An 8777-nucleotide genomic window follows, 5' to 3' on the forward strand; every position below is an offset into this window, starting at 1 on the left:
TTCGACACTTTACTATTAACATCACAATTACCTTTAACAATTTATGAAACTTGAAAAACGTTTTTGATGTATCATGTACGTATAACACTGACTTCAAAGATCAAGAAGTAACCTGTCAAACCAGTGGTTTTGTGCACACGATATTACTAGAGCCGCACACGCCGTACTACCGTACCATTCCTTTATTTTATATTATGGATAACTGATTGATCAGTGTTTTACTAACATATACAATACGGTATGTGCGATGTTACAAAACCTATCATCTAATGACACAAAGTAAGAAAAAAAATTAATCAGGTACGGGAGGATTCGATGAATATTATACATAACAAAAACAAAGGTGGAGATGAAATGGATTTGTCCTTCAAATCTTTATACGATGTGGATTTTTATACCACTCTGAAAAAGATAAAGTGATAACACTCATTTCTGAAATTACTGGAACTGGAATGAATTAATGTGCAATGACAGGTATAGTGCACCGTTTTACTCATACGTTTCACCAATGTATCTACTTCACTTGGTTGATTTTGAGACATGGAACACAATATAAATAGCCTTCCTATGGCCTGTCAGTGTATTTTGAAGGACTGACAATTGCTGATTGGGTGTATTTCGTGAGAAATGAACTAAACTGTACATCTTCTCTGTCGGTATTCTCATAAAAAAAAATACATTGATCAGGGGATTCCAAAGTCATTAAAGGATCAAAGGATGAATAATTTCTCAAGGGCGAAAACAAGACTTAGTGAATTGTGAATTCCAACGTCACCTATTTACTAAAAGAAACAAATGAGAAGTGCTCGAAGATAATGCAGAATGGACCATGACCAGACTGAGCATCGTGGAGACACTGTTAGCAGTACAAAGGCAGTATCTATGGCATTTATTATGGTTCTCTGCCTGATGTCCTAATGTTAATGGTTTGAACTGTGTGTTTTTACCCTGATGAAGATTCATCATGAACCATCTGCTAGGACACAGCCCGTTAACACTATTTTAACTCGTAGTTAGGCTATCATCCGTTCAACTTGTGATTAGTTGTTATTTTAGGTGGAAAAGAGGGTTTAATGATGAAAGAAGAGGTTTTAATTGGCAAAACTACTGTAACAGTGATGATGAAACATGGACGAAAATATCTTGATTAACTTGATCACACAACACGTGACATCAACACTCCCGTGGCATCACAAGAGTATTCAAATGAGTTTCTCCCCAACGTTGTTTCGTATTTCTAGGTTTTGAAAATATGATGTTCCTTTTGTGTCTAGTAAGCATTCTTAGATATTTAGATATAACGAGAGATGTGAATAATAAGTGCATATAGCAGCGTACACGTCTTTTTAAACGTGAAGATAGGAAATGCTATCTGATCAAGCTGCTTCTTTGATTATGTCATTATCGAAATGATAACTGTCCATTATACCTAATACATATATGTACATGTTTGTTATATGTAACGAAGGTTTTTCGAAGTTTTAAAAGTTGTTATAACTAAAACCAATTGCACCTTTGAATATACTCACACAAATTCCAAAGCAGTGTTAATTTAGATCCCTTCTCTGGATGATCGTGAAATTCGAGAAACCTAATTTGCAAATCCCATAAAACGACGTTTGAAAGTTATTTATAATATTAGTAAACTCTCTGACTAGTCACAAGAGAAAACAATACTTTATGTCTCCGCAAAAAATCCCAAGTTTTGTTTGTTTGGTTGTTTGTTTGTTGTTTAACTGTGCACTAAAAAACCAAGTACTTCCTGGATAAACGTACTGTCCTAGGCGGCTAACAGGATCAGGTTGTCAGACTCGCTGACTTGGTTGACACATGTCGTCGTATCCCAATTGCGTAGATCGATGCTGATGATGTTGATCACTGGATTGTCTGATCCAGACTATATTATTTACAGACCGCCGCCATATAGCTGAAATATTGCTGAGTGCGGCGTTAAACAAGAAACCAACCAACCAACCTCCTCATTGGTCATCGACCAGCTTCAGCGGAAGATGGAAGAGTTGAGTGCTGCGGAAAGAAAATATTTCTTACACAAATCAGGTCATACATATATGTCAATAGTCCATGGAACAGAAACCCAGTTTAGATCTTTAACTTCTGCACCTGTACATTTTTCACTGAATGGAATCGTTATTAGACCAAATTCTCCCAAGATATCCTGCCTACGGACCGTAGCGAAGGCACACTACATGAACTGAAACGTTTGTTTCTGTGATAAGATGAACTATATTTTTGAAATGTTGATGCAGCTGATTGTTCTTACTCTTTTGTTGTTCATTATGCTTTAATATCTTCAGTCAGTGGTGTTTGTTAATACAATATTTGAGTATGTCAGTTATTTTCAAATCAATATTACAACGCTGTCTCTCTGTATTCGATCGGAACGAAGTCTGAAGGCTGATCTCCACAGTTTGTGTTTTTCAATCAGCAGACTAGCACGCAAATGCCATTCATCTTATGAACTTGATGAGATGTTCAAACAGTGGACGTTTTGGCATTAGTGACATGTTCCGGAAATCAGCTGTTGATAAGAACTGTCAATACTTCTTCAGCTCCAGGGCCAGTCAATCTGTGGCGTGAACGTTTCCGAACACGTGAACATTGCTATACCAAAAAGACCTCCCGATTGTCCAGCTAGCCGTTAATCAAGCTGATGCCATAATAGGAAGCCTTACGTGTTTAATGACTGAAGTCAGAAAGTGGCAAATAAGCACAAATACTTCATTTTTCCCCACATTTGGTCGGTCGGCCAGACGTTGACTGTTCCATTGTGTAGGGATTCCTATTACAGGCCTAACTATTTTCTCATTTAAAGTCGACAGTGTCGATTTTTTGTTTGATGTGTAGTCCCTATTGACCTGAAATGTGAGGCTTTTTAACTTAGCTGGTCTGTTATTTAGAGCTTTAATCGAAATGTGAGAGGTGCAGGACTTTGGAGCCATACATTTTAAATCACATGGTGTGATTACGATTGGTAACAGCTTTTCTTGCATTTTCACATTCACTTTGGTGGCCCTCATACGGAGACTCGCGCTTAGAGTCCATTTTACAGTCACATTGACCTTCATTGTCAAGTTCCTATCTCAAGTCATATTCACATTGTCATGTTTTCTTTCCATATCGCGCTCAGTTGCAGACACTGTTCTCGCTCCCATTTGTAGTCACTTCCAGTTTCATTATCAAAACCACACTTACAGTCCCGTTCATACGGACACTGCCATGTACAGACCTGTTCATGCTGACACTGCCATGTACAGTCCCGTTCATACGGACACTGCCTTGTACAGACCCGTTCATACGGACACTGTCATGTACAGACCCGTTCATACGGACACTGCCTTGTACAGACCCGTTCATACGGACACTGCCATGTACAGACCCGTTCATGCTGACACTGCCATGTACAGACCCGTTCATGCGGACACTGCCATTTACAGACCCGTTCATGCTGACACTGCCATGTACAGACCCGTTCATACTGACACTGCCATGTACAGACCCGTTCATACGGACACTGCCATGTACAGACCCGTTCATACGGACACTGCCGTTTACAGACCCGTTCATACGGACACTGCCATGTACAGACCCGTTCATGCTGACACTGCCATGTACAGACCCGTTCATGCTGACACTGCCATGTACAGACCCGTTCATGCTGGCACTGCCATGTACAGACCCGTTCATACGGCACATGCCATGTACAGACCCGTTCATACGGACACTGCCATGTACAGACCCGTTCATACGGACACTGCCATGTACAGACCCGTTCATACGACACTGCCATGTACAGACCCGTTCATACGGACACTGCCATGTACAGACCCGTTCATACGGACACTGCCATGTACAGACCCGTTCATGCGGACACTGCCATGTACAGACCCGTTCATGCTGACACTGCCATGTACAGACCCGTTCATGCTGACACTGCCATGTACAGACCCGTTCATACGGACACTGCCATGTACAGACCCGTTCATACGACACTGCCATGTACAGACCCGTTCATGCGGACACTGCCATGTACAGACCCGTTCATGACACTGCCATGTACAGACCCGTTCATGCGGACACTGCCATGTACAGACCCGTTCATGCGGACACTGCCATGTACAGACCCGTTCATGCTGACACTGCCATGTACAGACCCGTTCATGCGGACACTGCCATGTACAGACCCGTTCATGCTGACACTGCCATGTACAGACCCGTTCATGCGGACACTGCCATGTACAGACCCGTTCATGCGGACACTGCCATGTACAGACCCGTTCATGCGGACACTGCCATGTACAGACCCGTTCATACGGACACTGCCATGTACAGACCCGTTCATGCTGACACTGCCATGTACAGACCCGTTCATGCGGACACTGCCATGTACAGACCCGTTCATGCTGACACTGCCATGTACAGACCCGTTCATGCGGACACTGCCATTTACAGACCTGTTCATGCGGACACTGCCATGTACAGACCCGTTCACGCTGACACTGCCATGTACAGACCCGTTCATGCTGACATTGCCATGTACAGACCCGTTTCTACGGACACTGCCATGTACAGACCCGTTCATGCTGACACTAGCATTTACCAACCTGTTCGTACAGACACCATTTAACTCCCATTTGAAGTCACTTCAAGTTCAACACTCATTCCCTTTCGTACTCACTTTCGTTAAACAGACTCTCTCCCTCTCGTACTCACATTAATAGACTCGGTCTCTTTCGCACTTACAGTATTTCAACAACGTCAGCCCATCTCTCACTGGCATTCGCTCAACAGTCAGTCCCTCTTTTACTCGCACTAATTCTCCCAGAGTCAGATTCTCTCATAGTCACAATCATTCTGCAGAATTAGCCTTTCTCTTGTACACATATTCACTCCACAGAATCAGCCCCTCTCGTAATCACATTTAATTCATGGAGGTAGTCACTCTCATAATCACATTTACTCCAGAGAGTCGACGACTCTCGTATCCACATTTGCTCGACTGCGGAATAATCAGGAAAATGAAACATTTCAACTGGAATCCACTTTTTTTAATATTTGAAGGTTTCAATCATTTAAGATTGCATCACCGTGTGTCAAGACCAACCACATTTTTATTTTAAAAACATTCAAATATTTTTGTGTAATCTTAACAATTTCACTTCATATTGATTAGTTATTCTTTTGAACAAGAACATAAAAAACTTCATATCAATCCATCAATTTATATACTGATCTGCATGTAACCCATGCGGCGATTAGGGAATGAGATTTAAACATCACTCTTATCAAAGTAAAACCAGGCATCAAGCAATTCACAACAAAGTAATTGCATGCCATCACTCTTATGAACTGATACCACACTTGCATGCAACGATTTAAAACATGTTTGGGTTTTTATTTGTGTGTAGAAATGAAGCATCGATACACACTTATAACAATATCCATCAAGTATCGATCTGCTCAAGGTATATATATGCTTTGCTATATATATATATATATATATATATATATATATATATATATATATATATATATATATAAGACCTTGATCTTCTCCAACAGACTTTTATCTTCAGAGAAGTGATTACAGTTAAACGGATAAATTTGTCATGACGTCACAATGATATAACTGCATTTGATGCTTTATTATACTAATATATATATATATATATATATATATTATAACTGCATTTGATGCTATTTCTAATAGCAGAGATATACTTTATGGACACTGATATATTTAAATATACTATATATATATATATATATCTTTAAATGGACACTGATATATATATATATATATATATATATATATATATATATATATATATATATATATATATATATATATATATATATCAGTGTCCATTTAAAGATCTCTGCTCAAAGTATATGTATATAAAGTATATATTGATCTTTAAATGGACACTGATACGAACAGTGAAAATAGTGTGTTATATTGTCACAGATTAGATAAATCATTATGAAGCCAGGTAAGGTTGTTTAATGATTTTGGCTATGCAAAAGGTCTTATGTTTAGTGCCTATGTCCTATCTGTTTATCCCGATCTATGGCTAGTATTTATTTTTGCTCTGACTCTCAAGTAAAGCCACACATTTCATGAACCACGCAAGCATTCCAATCCTATCTAGCGATGTGGACAAGGCGCAATTGGAAATTAAGCCTGAGACCTGTGATTCAAATTTGATCAAGCGTAAAAATTATTGGACGGGGTCATTCCCTCAGAAAGAGTTCTTGATTAAAAAGTCTATTAAGCTTTTAGGAGAGAAACAGAATAAATGTGCAGTTTCTGATGAGCCAAAGCTAAATCAAATTCTGCCTTCGGTTTCATCTCTATTTCATCCGGATTAAAGATCAATTTCGGGAACGCTTACAGTTATAAATGTAAAAATTTACCAAGATACTCATCGTAATACCATAAAAATACAAAACAAGCAGTGAGTTTTGTTTGACGCTTCTCTAAACGGTGTTTCAGTTACGTAGTGCAGATCAGCTTATTGTTGAGAAAAGATAATGCAACCGGTTTTAATATGACTGACTAAACCCGCGCATATAGTGATTGAGTGAGTGAGTGAGTTAATCTTTAAAGTCATATCGGCAGTATTTCAGCCATATCGTAACTAAGAATGTTGTAAATTTAAAAATGAATAAAAACATAGTTAGATTTTATACTCACCTGTCTGCAAAGGACAGTAAAACAACTAAATTATCACAGAAATAAACTTAAAACTAGTAATTAAATCTAAAATGTTTTAACTATAAATGACAATGCAACATAAAAACAGGCTATATATTGCCAACTACCGAAGGTAGATCACCATACTAGGGACCAAGGGACTTACAGTATATTTGCTTCCTGCATGGACTATACTGATTGAAAACTAAGAACGATAAGCATCCGGCTTTATGGATTCGAACCAACAGTTGTTGGATTCCAGCTCAAAAGGAGTCCCAGGGACGTTAAACTGTAGAGGTAGTCGGATGGCTGTGTGGCCTATGCAGCAACATGCATATGAAATAGTTATCACTGACTATAGGTTGAACGAAATTGAACATGTGTACAGGTAATACTCTCGTTGTCAATATCCCGGGTATGGTTATTGTTATATCCTATGAAAATTAAAAAATCTTTCTCTAAGTTTATGGTAATGATTATGATAAACATGCAATTATGTAAATGGCTGTTAGGTTTAATGTAATCATAGTAACGTTCTTTATATTGTTGTACGAACATTAATGTATTTATTCTAAAAACCTGAATGTTATTCGCAAGAACAAACAATTTGGTCTTCATCAAAATGGGATTGAGAAAACTACCAACACAATCTTCATGAACAACAGAGACTAAACCTCTTTGTCCGCAATATGTATGAATAATGTATATGTTGGTTGTCAATTAATGGCATATTTCAACGCGATTACTGTCTGGTTCCGATTATCAGTATCTGGCGAGGAGGAAGTGACACTTTGTTCAACACGTGCAGGAAGTAGAAGAAACCCAGATGAGGTAACACAATTTCTGTAATTGTCCCTTGTAAATTATCGGTGACGGGAGCCACTACTGCCTGTTTTCTCACACGACAACCGTGTGGTGGTGACAGCGGATGCGGTATAAACATTACAGCAGTCCAGAGGTCAGAATCAGAACCTAGAGATGATAGGAACATAACATTGGTGTCATTTCAATCACAGACTTCTATAATATTACCGATGCGAAATTCATTTTGCATTTTGAAATACTCACGAGTCCTTTTGGGGATGGGGCCCGTGGGAGTTGAGACGCAGTATTGTGTACTTTTTCGTGAACAGAATGCTTTGATGGTGTTTCGGAAGATTCGGCCTGATTGTGATATCTTTTTTGTTCGTCAGCACAGTTGATGAATCAAGGGGCATTCCTGCGAGTCATTAATTATAACTGACGCCCTGTTATAGAACGTAACCAAAGCTGCGTTAACAGCGTTCGTTCGTTCATTGAATTTACTTCAACACGTCTCTCAACATGCTTAGAAATTATTTTAGTTCGCACTGGCGTTCACGTGGGGCGTGATAATAAATATTCCATCATATATTTTGAGCGGTTACTGAGGCACCATGCTTGTCACAAGAGGAGACATAAAAGAGGGAGGCTGTCAGTCTGGTTGCATGTCAACATGCATGTTCATTGGTGGTTTCATGTACCCGCTGTTGTGATAAAGCTTCCGTCCAAAAAATCACACTCATTTACATGCATTTCTTAAACAAAAAACCGTACCTGGCGAGGTGTGAAAATATGCAGAAACACTTATCTGACTGCTCTCACATCTCGATGATGTTAAGAAAACTGTCCCTTCCAACTTCACGTACATGAAAACACATTTTTCACCACGGAAAATCAAAGATAATGTGACTTTGTTCAGTAAGAGTGGCATCTAAGCACGCCCATAAGATCGACGTCAGTGTAGCACTTCTCCACCTCAATGCAACGTGCTCCAGGCGACCATATCATTGGTCTTGTCTCACAGCGTTGACAGTACTTCAGATGAACGTTTATGCCAGGAAAGTCACATCCTGCTTGTTCGAAAGCTTTTAGGTCAACTGTAGGAGAGCACGAGTGCTGTAGTAAAAACATTGAAACTTTTTGTGGAACAATGTTACGTTTGGCACTGTTAAAAATGGCATCGGACGTCATGCTCGAATCCTAAATTAGCTATAGGATATAGATCTGAATAGGTTTTCTGTTTCATTGACAGTTATATCTA

This window comes from Haliotis rubra, unplaced genomic scaffold (assembly GCF_003918875.1).
Source record: "Haliotis rubra isolate DU_JTF1 unplaced genomic scaffold, ASM391887v1 Scf3, whole genome shotgun sequence".
Classification (NCBI taxonomy): Eukaryota; Metazoa; Mollusca; class Gastropoda; order Lepetellida; family Haliotidae; genus Haliotis; species Haliotis rubra.